This window comes from Polypterus senegalus, chromosome 6, assembly GCF_016835505.1.
Source record: "Polypterus senegalus isolate Bchr_013 chromosome 6, ASM1683550v1, whole genome shotgun sequence".
Classification (NCBI taxonomy): Eukaryota; Metazoa; Chordata; class Cladistia; order Polypteriformes; family Polypteridae; genus Polypterus; species Polypterus senegalus.
In genome coordinates this window covers 146,319,482-146,341,279 of record NC_053159.1, presented here as the reverse complement: position 1 = coordinate 146,341,279, position 21,798 = coordinate 146,319,482, and positions in this window count along the sequence as shown.

The following is a 21,798-nucleotide window of genomic DNA, read 5'->3' as shown; positions in this document are numbered from 1 at the left end:
GGTTTGCTGGGTGTCAGAGTTCCCGTAGCAATAATCACTAGTTGGAAATCATTCTCTGTTGAGTACAGTTCCATCAGAGAGATACTAATTGAGATTAGAGACATGAAAAGAAAAAATATAGCCATTCTTTGGCACGGACGGACAGATAGACAGATACCAAACCAAGGTTCAAGTACTGTATATATTTTATATATTTATATTATATTGTGACATGTGAGTCCCTGTCTTGCACCCCAAAACACGAGGGTGAGTCTCCGTACTTTAGCAAAACCAACTTTATTCCACTTGAAACAGGAACAACACGATTATTTATTGTAGTGGGATCTACCAGTCTCCTATACACAGACACAGCAATCAGGAAGGGTCGTGGCAAGGTTAGTGGCCCTACATTCATAATGTTCCTTGCATCACTCATTGACAGGAAGCGCTTATAAGTGTGACCGCGATCAACTCGGATCTGCTTTAGCCACTGCAGCATTAGGAGCCCATGGTTTCCCCGGCAACTGATAAACTGTCTTCCACAGTTGCAGTGATCTTGCCTCATGACGCTCATTGGCTTGTCGTTTCATTTGGGGGAGTCCCAAAATAAGAGTTCATATACAAAAAATACAGTATATATACTGTATATACAATATACTAGCTGTGTAAGCCTGTGCTGTAAAAAACCTGGGCTCCTCGAAACTATTGAAATTGTCCAAAAAAAAATTGAAATGCAGAGCGGGTGGTTTCATTTTGTGACTATGCTCACCCCATTGTCTATCAACGGCCTTGTCTATCAGCGGCTAAGCAAGTTTCTGTCTCGTTTGTCTTTCCTCGGTGGTTTCACTTTGGTGACAGAGTCACTCTCTTTCAGCTTAATGCTGTAGCCTCGTACTTCTTTCTTCTTTCGACTCGTGAACCTGGGGCTGCCTTGCTGGCTCTTTGAGCTTCATGCTGTGGCCTCGCACTTCCAGGCTGGACAGACAGACACACACACTTCCATATGTAGACATTTATATATATATTATAGTTGCTCAGAATGTTAAGCAGGATACAAATGTACAGCCAAATACTGTATAATGGAATGACTGCATTTAAAATATATGATGAAAATTCACACTTTCCATCTACCTTTTCTGGGTTTGAGTTCAGAAAAACTTTAAAGTTGTGCATTTACCCATAAGAAAAACAACTGAAGCAGAATAAAAAAATCACTGAAGAAAACCCAGTTCACATACAGGCAACTTCCAGAAGAGATAGGTACATTCATTCTCAGTCTGCTGATGGAGTTTGCTTACCTTGTTGTCGTGAGTTTGATTTATGACATGTGCACCCAGTTATGATGTGTCTGTTATTCACAAATAAAAGTGAAAATAGCGTTTTTTCAAGAATTCTTGGTTGAACACGGTCAAAGGGTTACTGTATTTTGGAGATGCTGCAATTAAACATCAGTACACCATTTAATTATTTCTATTAGCTCTTTATGGTTTAAACTGGATAATAATTTCAAATTTATTTATATTTAGTCAGTATTATTGTATTTTTTTTTATTTTCAGTTGAAATCTTAGCTTAACAAATGAATCACAGATTTGAATTGTGTCCCATTTTCATTCTTTTTAGTGATTGTGTCAGCTTGTTTCTTCTGTCTCTCATTACAAAGGGATAATTGTGAGAAATGCTACAACAAGAATTTCAAATATATTGGTATGAATATGTAATTGAAAAAAAATGGAAAAATAATTTCAGTTTTTTAAGCAATCTCTAGGATAGACAAAAAAGGTAACACATGGGGTAGAAATTTAGTATGTTATACTGTTAACAGGAATCTAGTGAACCTTAATGTTTGCAACTGTCAAGTAGTAATACACAGTAAGTGATCTTGAGAACCATAAGTTGTCTTCTTTCATTTCCAAAAACCGCTAACTGATTCTTTATCATTCCCTGCTTTACTGTTCCTCAGCATTTGAACATGAAGAATTACATATACATAACTTATATCCTTTGGCTCTGTTAAAGCTGGACAACATACAGATGCTCAGAGCTGAGCAGCCTCACACCAATCATTTATGCTTTTCCAATGTCACATGAACTTATTTTTATTCTCTACCTTCACAATGAAACATATTTTATTACTGCTTTTATGTTTCCCTGCCTGCATACTTATTTGTCATTGTTGGAACTTCCGTCACCAATAGCTTACCCTGAATTTGATAAAATGTGCTCAGAAGTTCAATTTGGCTGGCTGCCTTTAAAAACTCCTCTCATTCATGTCTGCAGTTTATTTTTTTTCCTTTAAAAGCTTCACTGAGAAGATATCCATCCTCTCCTTATTTTCTTTTTTTCTCTCTCTCTGCTTGCTTTGTAGATGTACCAGGGGATTTACCATTTATCACTAAAATGGACTCACATCTTGAATGAGAATTTTTACTTAGAAAGTGGATGACTCTGTAATGCTGCTGTGAGAAGCTGCTTGTTACTTTTCCTCTTACTTTTTCCTCCCCATCAACTTCTTCATGGCAGCTACTTGCAAAGACAGAGCATTTTTAGAAAGTAAGCTCCAAGATTGACCACAGCAGCCTCAAAGAAACTCAAAGTGGTTTCATATTTTTACTACAGTTTCCTGCCGTTTTTAATTACGTTAACTGGTTAATTTTACTTCTCCTGCAGGAAGTGTGTCTAAGATTCTGCACTGCAGAGTCCCAGAATTGATTAACAACAATCCAAAGCTCATATTTGAGAAAAATGTTTCTTTCAAATTTTGTGCAACACTTTATTATGAGATAGCGCTGCATGAACTATTAGGTGGTTGCATTTTCTTTACGGATGGCAAAATGACTTGGGCTGCTGCCTCACACCTTTGGAAACCTGAGTTCAATTCGTGACCCAGGCAATGTCTGTATGGACTTTTTACATTCACCCACATTTATGTGGGTTTTCTCCATTGTGACCCTGGTATTTTTTTTCTTCTTTATTTCACTTTATACAATTTTTTTGTATTTGGAATTTGTTAGTTTTCACATACCCCTTGGGGTCAGAGCACAGGGTCAGCCATTGCACACCTTGCTCAAGGGCCCAGCAGAGTAGGATCTTCTGGATATCAGAGTAGATCCTAAGCCTCAGAGACCACTCCGCCCATATAAAAGGAGCCTATCACTCAAAGCACTAAATTAAGGAAGGACCCGGAGCTGAACCGGCAACATCTCAATTGTGAGCCACCAGTTCTTACCCCTGCACCAGTGAAGCAGAGATAAGGTATTAAGGTATTATAGATGGCATGGTACACAGGCAGAGCCATACAATGAGCTTAGGACAAGACAGAAACATACTGTATGTTGACAGTGATAATATATATATATATATATATATTTTGATGCCAGCATGAGAAGTTCAGCTCTCCTATCACTGAAAAAAGTATAACATTGATGTTGTTCATTCAACGTAAATTTTCTCTTTCAAACAACTTAAGATTAGTCATTAAGTGTTGTAGCTTGAAATATTTGGTTTCAGATCTCAATTAAAGTAAAAAAATGTTTTTGTACCAAAGTAAGTTATGGTGGAGGGAATAAACCTAAAAATCCTACTTCAGTTAACCTAATATTTTAGGCTGTTCGTGTGCTGTGTTGAAGGGGCTGTTTGTATATTCTTCCGGTTGAATTTTCCACTGTGCTGGCTTTCCAACTGCCAAAAATGAAGAACACTTTCCCGAGTGGAGTGGACGTGGCTAAACAGGTCTGGTCATTTTCAGCTGCAGACTTTTATAACGGAGGATTTCTGGTGAGTAACCCTGTTTCTCAACTGTTCATTTTAAGTATAAGAACTCGTAATAAAAAATACTTTCAAGAAAGCTGTAGAAATGATTCATAATTTTTTGTTGTATATTTAAGATTCACACTGCAAAATGCTTGTGTATTTGCACTAGATTTTTAAATAAATGTAAAAAGGACAGCATTGGAATGTGTTATGTTCATAATATTTCTAATAGCATTAAAACAAGTTACGACCAATAAACCATTTTAAACTGTAACAACTTAAAAATAGATTTACTTCAGTATAAAACAAGTGAATTGCACCCAATCACTCTAAATGATTTGCCTCAACATAAAACTTGTGGGTTCAATAAGATAAAAAGAATTATATTGGTTCATCCATCCATCCATTTTCCAACCCACTAAATCCAAACACTGGGTCACGGGGGTCTGCTGGAACCAATCCCAGCCAACACAGGGCACAAGGCAGGAACCAATCCTGGGCAGGGTGCCAGCCCACCACAGTATATTGGTTCAAATTGAAAATATTAAATGTGAATCATTACCTTAATTATTTTAAGTTGAATGGAGGTTATACTTTTATAGGGCTAGCAGTCTGTGTAGGTTTAGAGAGTACTGTGTTTTGGCAAGTTGTCCTCACAGTGAATCTTTAATACTCCATTAGGACTCATAAGAACAACTTCTGTAATTTAATAAGACACTGAACCCAGAAATGGCTCCTAGGTTGATTCCAGAAAGACTCTTACCCTATACCAATGGTCAGGGAGCTTTGGGAGTATGACCCATTTACTGTCCGCAGAAATGCTTGACTGTAGCAGAGGTCACCACAGAAGAAACACTAATCTAGGGCCTAATAAGCACTGGGTGACCAATACTCATTTGAGACTTAAGTTGAGAGATGACTACAGACAACTGCACAATTCTAGGAAGGTAAAGGCCATCACAGAGAAAAACAAAGATGAAGTGGGGATAAAGGTGGGTTGTCATATCTTAAGAGTATAGTTATTGGACACAGGCAAATGGATGTTGTGTCTCATTGATCAGACAGGAAAGGAAGATCTGTCTTCATGCCCTGTAACACTACACAACATTTCCAGTGGTTTTCAATCACAGATTTCATTTTTATAATCTTATTGAGTTACAAGCAGCTTAAGTGCACTCCAGTGACCTCTTATCATGTAGTTTGACATTTCCAGCAACTAAATCATTCCATTATGTGGCTCAACATGACAAAACAGGTTTGACTTTGTTTTAAGTCGTAGTTTCCGACTGGTATATGAATAACAGCCAACAACCAATGAGTGCTCACCTCATACAATGGGGTCGTAAATAAAGGAGAAAAGCGTGTGTTTTGGAGTGCACAAAGGCTTGTCCGTCTGATGTCTTGTGTTTTTTTTATACTATTACAAAATGGAAAACAATAAATGATAGGACAGGGTTATGGATGAAGTCACCATACCTGGAAAGCATTTGTACAGGGACTGACACCATCCGACAGCACATGAATTGTCTTTCAGAATGCAGCAACCTTGAAACACTTTCGGAATTTACAACAATGCTAAAGAGTTGTGAGGCAGTCCAACAATCTGTCATCTCCTGAGATTTCAAGTTGAACATTGTAACATCCAAAAGGCAATGGGATTCAGCACCTGCATTCATTAAGTATGACATTCTCCCCAATTAGAAGTTATTTAGTGGAGTGCCATCTTGGCAACAGGAGCTTCTTATGTTATTTATTTTATACTTTGGTTCTTTTTGTTAATTCCCTTTCTGTATAACTACTGTATTTGACAGTACATAATCAGGTATGGACTAACAAATATATGATGACTTATTGTGTTACTAGAGTTACACAGTAATACTGTAATGATGCCTTTTTACTGTAGTAGGGTAAGTAATTATTGCATATTCACAGTGTAAGTGCACTGGAATAATCGACAATATAAAGAATGGACAGAAAGAAAGGTTTCAAAAGTAAAAGCCAAATGTTTTCTTCAGAAAGAGAAAACAAGCAAACAGAGAAGTATGGCTACATAGGCACATAAATTAGACTTGAATAATGTGGTGATTTTTATTGTTTGTCATGCAGTAGCCACATAATCTTTCACAAGAGGAATCACTGCCTCAGAGACTCACATTGAGGCAATCAATGGCACTCAAGGCAAAAAAAAAATTTTGGCACCCTGAGTCTTCTGGGAAGGGAAAGAAATTATCATTTCCATTTTCCAACCCACTGAATCCAAACACAGGGTCACAGGGGTCTGCTGGAGCCAATACCAGCCAACACAGGGCAGGAACCAATCCTGGGCAGGGTGACAACCCACCACAGGACACACACAAACATACCAAGGCCAATTGAGAATCGCCAATTCACCTAACCTGCATGTCTTTGGATTGTGGGAGGAAACCCACACAGACACGGGGAGAACATGCAAACTTCACGCAGGGAGGACCCGGGAAGCGAACCCAGGTCTCCTAACTGCGAGGCAACAGCTCTACCACTGCGCCACCATGCCACCTGAGAGAAAACCTATACATTGAAAATATCAAACAGATGACTGACAACGTGTGGGTTTTTAATTAAATAGAAAAAGTAAACATTTTATTGCTTTTGTAAATATAATGGGAAGCACACGATTCCTTCATCTTCAGGTGGCTACAAGACTGCAGGCTGGAGTTTGAGCAGCTATATTTAAATGTGAGTGTTCAATTTATATAGGAAAGTAGGTAAATGTTTAAATATGATCTTTTTAAATCTTAAGAGTACTATACTTGCATTATATTTTACATAGCATGCATTGCGCCAATAATCCTTACCCTCAACCTAAAAAAAACTGACATTTTCATATCAAAATATACAAAAAAAAATTATCCTAAACCCAAAAGAAATCCGGAAGAGTGGAGTGGAAACATCTGGGAGCAAATTGCTTATCCCAGGTAAACTATACTGTAAAGCTGTCCATTAAAAAAAAACAGATGATGATTATTAAAAAACAGAAACAGAAAAAGCAGACAATTATAGTAAAGAATAAAATATTATATGATGATGTACTGAGCAGAAAGCGTGTACTTGTGCTACGTAGCTTGCTACAGATTTTCCTCTGAAGTAAGATTTCTGCATCCTGCTAATATACTCTGTCATTACATCTTCTAATAAAAAAATAATAATAAAAAAAAATACTGGAAGTGAAAATAATTGCTAGTGTATCACTTCATCCTGTGAATTTGATTCAACATTAAATTAGATTCCATTTCAATCTAATTGTAGAAGTTAGAAAATGTAATTTACCATTTCTTATTTTGTTGCTTCTCCTGTTCCTATTTCTGTGTGTACTTTTTATCTTCATAATCTTATCATAGAAGTAGACTCAATGTATCAATTCTTTTGCCCAGTTGATAACACCAGTCTGTTATAAAAGTGCACACAACCAACATGCTTCAAGCCAGAGTTATCAGGATGAATTCTTTTGTCAGACTAGCTATCAGCTATTACTACTCACGCTTCCATTGCCTTTGAAACCTATTTTGCCATAGCTACTGTAAGATGCTTTTGCAGTAACTTGAAATTTGTCAGAGTTGGCAAACAATGCTGTGTGTTCTTGTAAATGATCACTAGTTAGAACTTGTAGGTCGAGAGCTCTATTACTAGACTGGTCATATATATGATAAACTATGGCCTATAACATCCCCGATGCTTGAGATCATAGCATGGTGTCTGCTAGTTTACAATGTAAATGAATTTAAAAGTTTCAGATTATGCTAGACTTAAATATTAGATGACTGTATAAGGTTATCAAGCTTAAAAGAGAGATGTGTGATGACATCTCAGTGTGTACAGCATCACGCATAAAAGTCAGAGGGAACCCTTCAGGGCTCATCCAAGGTAAGCAATAACATGCTGTGGCAAGAGGGGGCACTGCTGCTGACAATGTCGTCTTTTTTTCTACTCTACAGCAATATGAAGACACCCCTTTAGGCCAACCAACACTGCCAATTATGGCCTGAGAACAATAACAAATGTCTGTGACTCATTTGGACCCAGAATTTACTGAAGACACAGCTCCAATGCCGTGTCCCACTAATAAGAGCCACTTTAGATACAGCCACATGGGCTATTTATGTTAACACTTCACACAGTCATCTTGTGTTCCTTCCACCCTTCCACAATATATACAGTAAGCTGAGCAAGGATATGATTTTTTATTATTTAATGGCACTGTCCAGAAAGCAGGAGACAGAGCTGGAGGTAACAGAGTTAAAGATGCTAAGATTTGCATTGGTGATGAGGATGGATAGGATTAGAAATGAGTACATTATAGAGTCAGCTCAAGTTGGACGGTTGGGAGACAAAGTCAGAGAGGCGAGATGCTGAGTATATCAGGAGAAGGATGCTAAGACTAGAGCTGTCAGGGAAGAGAAAAAGAGGAAGGCTTTAGAGGTGGTTTATGGATGTGTTGACAGAGGACATGCAGGTGATGGGTGTAACAGAGCAAGATGCAGAGGACAGAAAGATATGGAAGAAGATGATCCACTGTGGCGACCCCTAACGGAAGCAGCCGAAAGAGAAAGAAGAAGAACGCCAGACCCCACAATGTAAGTATAATTCCATCCATCCATTCATTATCCAACCCACTATATCCTAACAATAGGGTCACGGGGGTTTGTTGGAGCCAATCCCAGCCAACACAGGGCACAAGGCAGGAACAAACCCCAGGCAGGGCGCCAGGCCACCACAGGTAAGTATAATTAAAGTACAATTATTAACATACTTCCACATCTGTAGCTGAAACAGCATAATTGGATTGCATCATAGACACTGAGTTACCCATTACTCAGTCTGGAGACCTTGTGAGCTGATGTCCGGCTACAAAACCGACTAAAAATATTGTATGCCGTTTGATTTGTAGCTATACTGTATATGCCATTATAACATCCAGTTATCCACTCATTCATCTGTTTTCTGGACCTTCTTATTACAGGGTTGCCAATAGCTGAAACTTATTATAGCAGATCCTGGGCAGGGCATCAGTATGTTAAAAGGTCAACACTCTTGAAGTTACACTCTAATGGTTCTTACACATGTGGAAAATGTGCAAGCAATGCCAATATATTAACCATGTCGGGATCCAAATACAAACATTTGAATTCTGATGTTGTATTAAACACTTTGCTGTTGTGTTGAACTGGTTATTACTTGTAAAACCACATTGATTTTTTACATTGATAAACTCACAAATTCTCCCTTTTGCCACGATAATTTATAAAAATGCTAAATACCTATGAAAATGGCTCCAACATCCCTTCACTATTTTAAACAATAACCACAAAGCCATGTGTACTAAACTACTAAACCATAATTTGCTTTTTTTTAAGTGAAAAGCATAATTTGCATAGTCAATACAAACAGCACAGCATGATGTTCTACTTTAAATTATGAAAACATTCACCTCAAAAAGCCTTTATAGTAGATTCCTTTCAATCATAATAGGATATATTTTTGTTTCTTTCATTTAACAATATCTTAGCAGCAAATCGAAACAGCTGACTAGAGTCATAACAGTCACTGTTTTTATTAAGACTATTATTACTGAAAGTGCTGTATGCATGAAAAGTACTGTTACCTTTACCCTCGAAGACGCATCTACAATACACACAATACAAAAGATTACAGCAATTAAAAAATGTGGACTGGACTTTGCCCTTATTGCTTGACTCCAAAATCCATTTTAAAATAGAATACAGTGAACAGCATTAAGTGGGCTTAGAAATGTCATGTTATGTTATGTAAACAGGATTTCAAATGTACTGCAATAAATCTAAAAACAAAAAAAAAATGAAAAGCACATTGAAGTCATACCATAAATGGAAATATTTTAAAGCAGTATTGTGGATGAATAAGCAGTTTTATTGATATCAATGGAATGGTAATTTCTACAGGTGAGCGGATGCTGGCGCACGCAAGTTGCTTCCGCTCCTCCCTGTTAACAAAACTTTTCGCAAAATTCGCCTTAATTCCACACTTTCTCACGCTTGTTTAATTTCTAATATTGTACGTATAGTTCGTGGATACAGCCGACTTGAATTGCATGGATTTGGCTTAATATTTACAGATTTTATGGACTCTACTTTGACTGGGAACAACCGAGTCTGTGGATCGCGGGACGAGACCTACGAACATGTCTTTGTACCTGGCGATCTATGACCTCGGGATGATCTGTCTCCGTGATTATATTCGCTATGACCCGATTCTTTTCACAGTACTGTACGACTTGGATCTGATCTGATGCTCATACTAACCTGGCTTATGGCTCCGGGGCGATCACGCATGAAATTACCAAGCGTTACTGTTTGTGGCTGTGTATTGGAACCTCCAAATCCTGTTACCTCATCCTGCTATGCTTTCTGCTGCTTTGCTATTCATCTCATCTGCTCCAAATGGTTCCGCTATGCTGTGGTGCTTCTCCACTGCTTTTCAGATAGGTATTGCCAAGTATCATGCTAAAATACTCTCATGACTAACTCCTTCTTATTAAACAGTTTGCCCAGAGCAAATGGTCTGATTGGAACATCCTAAAAGACGCCGGTATTTTGCAGCGCTCGAAATATATACATCTCGGGTCAGGTCGCCGCCACCGCTGGGCTGCGAATGAAAAGACAACCGGCAGCATTTGCTCAAGAATAAGCCTTCCTTCTCATGGCCCTGGAAATACAAGTGTCAGTGTGCCAAATTTACATTGTGTGGAAATAAACCCTGATCACGGCTCTGTGCAAAAAGATGCCTCATTAACTAATATTGCTCTATTTGACTCGAGATCTCTTAATGGCAAAGCATTGGTGCTGTCAGAACTCATCACTGACACCAAACTTGATATACCGTGTTTAACGGAGACTTGGCAAAAACCAAACGAATTGACGTCTCTCACGGAGGCGACTCCACCTGGTTTCACTTTCCATACAGAACCTTGCAGCTCTAGACAAGGAGGTGGGCTAGCAGTAATTATCAGAGCAGACTTAAATATCAAACGAATCCTAATTGACTGTCCACTGTCTTTTGAGTGCCTGGCTCTTAAACTAATAACAGAAACAGGTCCTGTCTCACTCATTGTTCTTTATCGTCCCCCCAAATACAATGCATCCTTCTTATCTGATCTGATTGAACTTTTAACCCACCTAAGCTCTTACTCTCAGAGAATTATCCTTCTTGGTGATTTCAACATTCATATTGACACTACTACATCTAAACCAAGAAATGAATTCCTATCTTTACTGGACTGTTTTAACTTGACACAACATGTTGATTTTCTCACCCACTCTGATGGTCATATATTGGATCTGATCTGCACTTCTGGCCTATCTGTTGCCAATATTTACAGCACTGATTTGGGACTCTCGGACCATAAAGCAGTATTATTCACTGTCTCACAGCCTTTACCTCTTCTTATCTTTGATGGAACCCTTTCAGTCTGGTTTCAGAATGCGGCACAGCTGTGAAACTGCTCTGCTACGGGTAACCAATGATTTGCTTATGGCAGCAGACTCTGGACAAACCAGCATATTAATTCTGTTAGACCTCAGTGCAGCATTTGACACTCAGGTCAGACATGACATTCTACTGTCCAGAATGGAGAACATGCTGGGTATCTCTGGCACTGCCCTCCAGTGGTTCAAGTCCTAACTGACTGATAGTCAAGAGTTTGTTAGTCTTTGCAACAGCAGGTCCAGCTCAGCACCAGTCACACAAGAAGTTCCTCAGGGCTCTGTCCTCGGCCCTCTTCTGTATTTATATGCTTCCCCTTGGCCTTATTATTCGTAGCTATGGACTGGGCTATCATTTTTATGCAGATGATACTCAACTCTACTTCAATGTTAAAAGTGGAACTTCATCAGAGCTTTCTCAGCTCACAACCTGCCTTAGTGAAATTAAAACCTGGATGGAGCAGAACTCTTTAAAATTAAACTGCAACAAAACTGAACTCCTGCAAATTGGGACTAAAATGCAACTTAATAAAATGAGCTCCTTCCCATTCAATCTTGGTGGTGATCTCATCAGACCTGCCTCTACTGCAAAGAATCTTGGTGTCATTTTTGATTCCTCCCTTTCTTACTCCACCCACATAAATCACATTAATAACTTTCTTACTTTCACCTCCGTAACATATCCCGTGCTCGCTCCTTCCTCTCCTTTTCTAATGCTGAGAAACTTGTCCATGCTTTTATCACATCCCACATAGATTATTGTAACTCGCTGTTGGCAGGTGCCCCTTCTAATCTTATATCACAGCTCCAGCTTATTCAAAACTCGGCTGCAAGAGTCCTTACTCGAACCAGCAGCAGCGAGCACATCACACCCATCCTGCTCCGTCTTCACTGGCTCCCTGTGTCTTACAGAATTGAATATAAAATCCTACTAATAACCTACAAAGCCTTAAATAACTTCACGCCAAACTACATCAGTGAACTTCTCCATCACTATGTGCCTGTCCGCTCACTAAGGTCCTCTGATTCTGGCAATCTTGTTGTGCCCCACACTAATCTACACTCCATGGGTGACAGGGCCTTCAGCTGTATAGCGCCCAGACTCTGGAATGACCTACCGAAATTAATCAGGTCAGCTGACTCCATGAATTCTTTTAAAAAACAACTCAAAACTAATCTGTTCAGGAAGGCTTTTAGCTCTACTTGACTTCATTCCCCTTCTCTCAGTTTACCTCTCTGTCAAGATGCTCCTGTAACCTGTGTGTGTGTGTGCTAGACCATCAATTCTGTTGTATGTTAGGCTTTCTCTGAATTTACTGTCTTAATCTTCTTTATTTATTTATGTGCTTTGTACTATGCTATTTACTGTATACCCTGCCGTTCTTTCTTATATTCTGTAAGTGCCTTGAGCATGGGAAAGGCGCTATATAAATAAAATGTATTATTTATTATTATTATATTGATCTGTTTATTTTTTATTAAATTCACCTTATTTTATTTACACGATACATAAAGTACAATTGCCTGTATACTTGAAATTGAGGCTATACTGTACAGTGCTTTATGGAATGAATGGCAAGTCATTCCAAAACAATTACTAGCAGTTTGAGGTTGCAATGTGTTGAACTGCATCAATAATACAAAAGTGGTGCAGTCAAATATCTAAAAATACTCCAGAGAAACGGCTGACTCGTGTAGAAAGGTTGCTTAGCTCAACACCAAAATGAACTTACTGGCCAAGTGACCTGAGATAAGGGACTAAAAAACCTGGGGTCTACAAGTCTAACATGTTAAAGGCCATTAGTGCCTCATGCAGATAATAGATTTAATTTTTAAGAGCTAGGAATTGTAATGGATTTAGTATTTATTTTTTTCTGAATTTAAAGTAAGACTGTGTCAGCAGTATATATACATACAGTACATAAGTACATACAGTACATACATTCATACAGTACATACAGTACATACATTCATACAGTACATACAGTGTCGTACATACATTCTTAAGCAAACTTACTTCATTTCAGGATGTGGGGATATTATTAGCATGCATCTACCAGATTTATCATGTTATATTTTTACCTTACATTGTTTACCATATAACTTTGACAGTAATGTTAAAATGTGTAAATGTCTTATAAAGTGCCGCTGCAGTCGGCCTCGGAGGCTTGGATTTAGGGAAGGCAATAAAAATCAGGTTTAATATATTTTTTCCAAAACCATAACTGACCTTAGTAATGAAATATCTGGAATACTTGGGAGACACTGAAGCTGGAATATAGAAAAAAAATGTGGAGAAATAAAAATCTGGAATGCTTTGCTTGCTTGTCTTAAGCGTTTGATCTGCTACATATGGCAGAGCTCTGTCAATGAGTAATGTAAAATCTGAATTGAATCTGTTTTAAAAGTGAGCTGTTATAAGTAAAGTAATATTAAAACAGTAGAGTCTTTTTCAGATACTAGCTTTCATGAAAATGAGAAGGCCCAATATTAGCTTTAGTGAAGAATATACATATAAAAATGTAAAAGTCTACATTCCTACATTTATTTAAAATTGTAAAGTGCTTATCATTTTGTCTCTAGTTTCAATATATTAAGCAGCTTTTTCAGAATTCAGCTCTTTTTACTTTTTTTTCTGCCGTCTACATCCTCCCTTTGTCTTACAGAGCTATATAAAAGATCTATGCCACTGACATTAACCATAATGTATTATTATTAAGGTAACCTGATTCTCTCAGAATCAATACATTGTAACCTTTTTTCTATGGTTCATTATGATTCATACATGTGATGAACTTTATTTCTGCATTTTCAAATTTTCTGCCATAATGCTGATATTAGAATGCACACTCACATTGTTCACCATTGTTAGCACTGCTCGCACATACAACTCCCAAGAATGAGAGAAAAGGCCCTAAAAGCAGTCACATTACTGTATATGCTGCCATCATTAATGCACAGTAGATAAGTGTTATGCTTTTCAAAGCGAGAATGATCACAAAAAAAGAAGAAAATAACTATGCAATTTAAACCATTTACCTCAGATTTCAATATTTTACATCAATATCAGTCAGGAATCTTACACACACGTTTTAAATGACTGCTTGTTCCCTGTTGTTGGGTTGCATCCTGTGACCATTATTTAAAAAATGAACATCACAATATATTGGAACTGTAAATATTAAATAAGAAAACCTGATCGCCTGGAAAATGTTGGTAGCAGGTCATACCAGAAATTGTAGTTGGTTAACCATTATTTTAAAATAAAAAACAAGATTAATTTTTCCTTACAAAAAATCTACAGTGTTTTAAAGTTCAGTGGATTAAGAAATGCAGCCCCATTATCTTAAATACTTTGATCTCCACCACCGCAATAAGAGAGAATCCACAGAGAAAAAGCCATATGCCATGCAAATTATGTCATCAACACAAAGCAATATATATATATAAATTTAAAAAGGCAAAAAAAATATATAGAAATTCCAAAAGCAGTCTAAAATAACTAAGTTCATGACATTTACAGTACGGCTAAATCAATATAGCTGGCTAGAATCCATTTTGAGATAGGACAGGCACCGCTCTCAATCACAGAATATTTGAGTAGTCAGATCTTTTCTGTTTTGAGTAGAATTGATGTGACTGGTGCAACACCTCATGCAACGAGAATTCTCTGTCTTAAATTTCAACGCTGAGAAATTAGTTATGCCTGAAATAGGATCAAATAAATATTTCTTAATAAAGTTGGAGCATTTAAAGCAAAGATGATACATGGGATTATCACAGTCACCCTATGCTAATTTCCTGCCCTTCAGAAACTCAATAAATGTTAATAATGAATGAAAAACAGCGTTATTATAGCAGAAATTTGGCTTGTCCTTAATGAATACCTTGGCTAATCTCACTTTGGCCTTTCCTCTCAGATCTCTCACAGACCTGAAACCTGGTGAGGTGAGCTAAAGATTATTTTCTGTTATGTTTGACGGCTAGTTTTGGTAGTGGCAGGGCAGTTTCTTTAATTCACCATTGAATGCGGTTATTCTGGGACACCAGTGAAGGGCTATTCTGTTTTGTTGAAATTAAACCAGAGACTGGATTTGCCTTTGTGTACTTAGTCTATAGTTATAATACAGATGAAATTTTACCTAGGTACTGTACTCGTAAGAGATGAATTGAAACACCACATATCAATGCAGCCTTCTTTACAGAAGTGAAGGAAATCACGAAACCACTCCTTTTTGTACTGTATGTAGGTATTAATCAGGCCTCGTTACGATGCCTGCAACTAGTGCAAAACACTGCTGCTTGCCTACTGACAGACTCTCACAAGTGTGACCACATCTTAGCGCTACTGACCTCACTCCTTTGGCTTCCAGTCTGTTACAGAATTAATTTTAAAATCCTGTTAATTGTTTTTAGATGTTTGAATGGAATGGCCCCCTTTAACCTTTCAGAACTCCCCAATAAAAGCACTGTGATCTATTAGCTGGATGCTCTTGATGTGGTTGAGGCAGAAGCAAAGGGTGGAAATCGGGCCTTTGAGGCAGCCACTCTGTCTCTTTGGAACAGCTTACCTTATTATAATTTATCAGGTCTTCCCAACTGTGGTTAGTTTAACGTCATCACCAAAGGCATATTTCTTTCCGCTTGCCTTATGTTTGTATATGTTGATTCATGTGCATTTGTGATTATAAATGTATACATGTATGCATTCAAACACTTAAAGACATTCCAGCCATTAGCATCTTCTGGCAGTTCACCTATACAATTACTAATGTCCACCTAACCAGAATGAGGCTTTCCATTTGCCATATCTGATGAGTGAATGAATCATTTACCTCTTCTTCACAACGCTATCTCCTCTCTAAATTTAAAGCTTTCTCTAAATATAACATCCATGAAGTATACCTACACACAAGTGGAATAGTAGTATCTGAAAGCTTCTCTATACCACAGTCAGAACATTGAGAATTTTCTTTCACACCATTAAAAGTGCAGACTAAAAAATCAGAGTCTCCTTGAAGTGTCTTGAGAACATTTGCTGGACCCTTAATGTGTGCTCCTGCCCCAGAGTGGATAATTAACTTGGATTAGTAACAACGTGATATTAAGAATTCATACATTTGGTAGAATTACTTGTATTTATATGCTCTGTACAGTTGTTAAAACATGTCACTTGTGTATTCATTAAAAAGTAGGCTAATATACTATTTCATGTAATTCAATGAACACAGATTGATCTTGAATTATTATGGCTGAGAGAAGCACTAGCATAAACACAAATGTTGTGTTAGTCATACATTCAGCCTTAAAGCGTGCTTGCTGTTACAGTACTGGGCAGATAGAAGGAGGCCATCAGCTTTTGGATTTCCACCTAAAGTACGTATAATAATACTACAAGGTTGCACCAGATTTTCTTTGCTTTTTCAAAACTTTTTGCAAAGTCAATAGCTGTAAATGTCTTTTCTGACATAAAGTAAAAGAGACAAGTGAACAGATTTGCCAGCCTGCCTTTTTGTGAATTGATTTTTACTAATGTCATTTAAGCTGTGGAGTTACATGCACAATATTTGTCATTACCTCATTTGGCACAGGACTGGTGCCAACTTTTCAGGTCATCCCGAGGGCTCCTGTTTGACTGATGCTGAGCCACATGAGGCACACAGAGCACACACCATTAGGAACATTACTAAGTGGTCTTAATCATGTGTATCATGAATATGCAAATCAGGCTTCTTCTGCTGGGATAACAAATCGGCAAACATATGCTTGCATAAGTAAAATAGAGAAATGGAATGAGCTGCCATTACAGACAAGGAAATGACTTTTAAGGTCAGGAAAGAACGTTTCAAAGACATGTGCTTCCCTGCACTACTTTTTGGAGAAATGGCATGTGGCTTAATGTCATATAAAAAGTAGAAGAAAACAGTGATGTTTTTGTTACAAAATATCTCTTGTTTATAAGGAGAGAAAATATGTATGCTGTATATAAGTAGTAAAATGTCTATAACTGACAGAAAAAAGTACCACTGCAAAAAAAGATTATAATTAAAGAGTCACAGGCATTATTTCTGTTGATGGGATTCACATTGCAAAAAGGGCAAAAGGCAATACTTAAATGAAAAAAATATAGGAAAGAGGAAAATATCATTTACAGGGAACTAATGTTTGAATACACAAGAGCAATGGAGGCCATAATAGAACTGAACTGGCCAAGATTAGAAATGTGTTAGACAATACACTATACAATACACAACAAATACTCAGTTTCCTGATGTAACTTGCATTCGAAGTATTGAAGCATAAAACATCTGTGAATAGTGTAAAACAGATGTATACTGGGTATACTAAACTCTTAAAAGGCAGATGTAAGGAAAGAGAAAGCAAAAGCTGACACTACCAGCCTGTTACAATAGGACATCCTGACTTCATTTGTACCAGCACATAAATCAGAAAATTAGATCATATAGAACATTTGACTTTATATGTTGCTGTCTCAAAACAGTTTACATAATGCTTTTTTATCATTAATGGTTTTATCTTAAGAAAATAGCATTCTATATGTTAAAGCATAACTTATACAACAAAGAAAATAACATATAATCAAGTCATACTTAACAAAGCAGAATTCAACCACCACCTGAGAGAAAGACAGGAGAGCCAACAGCAAGAGAAAAGCTTCAAAAACAGCAAAGAGGGGAGAATATCCCTTTTCCTGATATAAATGCTTATTCTAATTTTTTTCCTTGCAATATTTTAAAAACGTTTTGAACAGCTCCTCTAAGTGAGATTTAGATTTTTTTTCCAATTTCAAATAGTAGAGAACATAGGTTATCCACTGTATTATAACAGGCGGGCTGGGATTCTTCTATACGCTAAGAATGTGGTAAAGGCAATTTCAGTCTGTTTTTTCCTACTCCACTTTAAGCCCATCTGGAAGTACACCAAACTTAGCTGTTAATGGATTAGGAGTGCTTGTGACACCAAGGCTGTCTGATAGGCATTCAAAGATTTTTGTCCAAAACAATGTTAATTTGGTGCACCCCCAAAACGTGTGGCTCAGTGAGGCTGGAGCTCAATTGCAACGTTCACAAATTGAATCTTTGTTTGGATACACTATGGACAATTTTAAACGAGATAAATGTGCTTGATAAAAATATTTTAAGTTGAATGATTGAATGCTTTGAGCATACAGAGCTGGAGCAGTTTACATAATATTTAGGGTGGCAAGGTGGCGCTGTGGTAGCACTGCTGCCTCGCAATAAGAAGACCAGGGTTCACATTCCGGGTCATCCCTGTTTGGAGTCATTCCTGTGCCCCTATGGGTTTCCTCTGACAGGTAAAAGACATGCAGGTTAGGTGAAGAGGCGACACTAAATTAGCCCTGAGGTGTGTTTGGTGTGTGGGTGTAAAACTGTGTTCATCTTGTGATGGACTGGTGCCCTGATCTTGTGCCCTATTCTAACTCCAGTACCCTCTGTGACTCTAGTTTGGATTAAGCGTGTTAAAAAATTACATGACATAATACTTAATGTCAGGGGGTGTTTCCTAGTATATACCATTTATCTGTATGTCGATTGGTGCAAATTAAAAATATTCTAATGTTAAAAAGGAAATGTCCTCTTAAAATGAACCAGTCATGCTCAAGAGAACCGTACTGTTCATATGGCATGGATCTACTGGCCAGGTGTAAATAAAGGACATCCATGTTAGAATTCATTTATAACGGAGGCTTAAGACTCTTCTTTGTCTACTAATTATTCTTCTCAACAGTAGATAATGATGCTTCGGTGATATGGATTCAAATCCAGTCAGACGAGAAATGTCACAAAATCAAAATATCATTTTAACTTCTTAAACATCTTAAGCACATTGTGGAGTTCAGCAGTTTGGATGAAGGTGGAAAGCTCATTCCACCAGTTAGGACCTGCACAAGAAAAGAGTCTAGATTGAGATTTGATGCTTCGCAGAGTTAGTATCATCAGACACCATTCATCACAAGACATACTGATTGTTACAAAGTTCAAGTAATATGTAAAGCACTAAAAATGATATGACTAAATGAATAATTTAATACCACAAGAGGCACTTTAAACAAAGCTTACTGGAGCAGTGTGTTGTTACACATACAAAATATGGTGAAAATCTTACATGCATGTCAGACCATGCAACAAGTCACCACCCTCTGGAGCCATGATGAACAGAAGTGAATTAAATGCAACTGCAGGAGCTTGCATGGGAAAAATTTTACTTTATCCCCACCATGCACCTCTGTTATCTCAGATGAACTGCTGTACGTTGCACATCCACTTTATTGCTATTTACAGCATATTAAAACATATAGTGTCATAGTGGTTAAGTGCTTAGCACTTCTACCTATAAACCGCAAACACTAAAGTTCATCACTCAGTTGAGTAACCTTGATTGTAGAGTTCACACAGTCTTCATTCTTCAACCCAGATTTTCCCTGGGTGCTCTAATTTCCTCCCAGATCATTAAAGTGGTGGGTATATGCATGAGAGTTCCCTTTGATGAACTGGCTTCCTGTCTGGTATTTCTCCTGCCTTGCTCCTGATGCCGTCACCACAGAAAAGCATTTACATAGAAAGCAATCTTCATGGCACATTTTCTCGGTGAATGGAGCTGCTTCTTCACGGCTCTAGAGATTTGTACTGGATTTCTAGGTTGTTCTTTCCACATTCTTTCTTTGGTTTTTCAAGGGATTCTGACTTTCTGACACATCCCAAGAAGTGCAGAATAAGTTAATCTGTGCAAATTGCCGCTGTGTGTGTGTGTGTGAGTTATGTGCATGATTGTGCTCTGTCACTAACAAACATCTCATTCCAAGCTATTTTCTGCCTTGTACATAGTGCGCTGGGATATAGTGGGATTCACACTTAATATTCTCCCACCTACACAATCTAATTCAAGGTTGTGAGGTGCCATAGCCTACCCTGGCAAGGCCCATTACACAGATTTTTTACACTCATATCCATACTCGCATAGGACCAACTTACAATCACCAATAAACTTAACTTGCATCTTTGGAGATGAGGAAGGAAATGGGAGCACTTGGAGGGAAACTCACACAAACATAGGGAAAATGTTCAAATTCCACATTAGGAGCTTGCCCACCAGGAACTTTTTGGAAACTTAAGATCTTTTGTAGCATTCCCACCAAGCGAACTCAGGACATTTGTAGCACCTTCTACGTCTCTCCTGGTACATTTTTTACTTCCTTTTACAAGGTATGAACTGTTAGATCAACCAGGAACTATCAAGGGTGGAGCTCATGTGATGAATTGTGATGCTTGATTGACCGCAAGTATTGAAGCTATCTTACAAATCTGTTAGTAGTTTGAACTTTGGAGAGTTACTGGTGAAAATGGAGAACAGCGTCACTCTTAATGGCCACCCACTTGCTGCACCACATCATGCACTGCATCGAAGCAGTAATCTTCCTCAGTAAGTTGCAATTACTCCAAAGCAACAAGGTGCAGAAGGCTCCCATGAACTCCCAATCACTTTGCAATGCGTTAGTCTTCATAGCCGTCTCCATGGTGCACTGTGCCATACGCCACATCAAAGCAATAAGTAGCACATCACTCTTCTTTACATGTCACATATTTTTCTTATATTTAATATTTAGAAAAACACGGCAGCATGAGGTTTACATCTGTAATACATTTAAAGATATTTGTATTTTTCCTTAGACAATAACTCTCATCATTTTTCTAGAGAAAAGCCAAGCAAAATGACACCTTTTATTGGCTAACTAAAAAGATTACAGTATGCAAGCTTTCGAGGCAACTCAGGCCCCCCTGTATCTTGCCTGAAGAAGGGGCCTGAGTTACCTCGAAAGCTTGCATACTGTAATCTTTTTAGTTAGCCAATAAAAGGTGTCATTTTGCTTGGCTTTTCTCTACATTCATAATGGCTAACACGGTACAACAACCTAGTACTATCATTTTTCTATTAATTCATATGTTGTGCTTCCTTAATTATCTAGTCTCTGTATATATAAAAGCCTAAGCCAAAAAGTGCAACGATTTTGTGCAACAATTTTATGTGACGTTTTGATGTCACTTTTTTTTCACGCTTTAAATCAGCCACACAGTATTTTAAAACATACTTATATATGTTTGGTATCATTCTTTTCAGAATTTATTAAACTTTAATGTGATGTTGTTAGATTTTCAGATTATTATTCCTGTTTTTAAATTATAAACTAAAAAATATCAAGAACTCGCGTCCCGCAAGACAAGAGTTTGCACCAAGAGATTTAGCCACGCCCGGGGCCGGCCGGAAATAAAAGACAAAGATTAGGACAAATGCTGTACAGGCTTTTAAATGTTCGAAGCAGATGATGCGGCATGGCAGCACCAGCAAGCCTGCAACTGATCGAGCAAAGAGGAGGGAAAAAAAAAATGTATTTATTTCCCATTGTATGACCATTTAAGAGGGGGTTTGGGAGGAGCGACCACATCTCCTTGCTGTGCGTTCAGCCCCTCTCTTCACAACGCGAGCAACAGAGACGTGAAGTGGCTGGCGCATAGCACAGGCCGGAGGGGGGGGGAT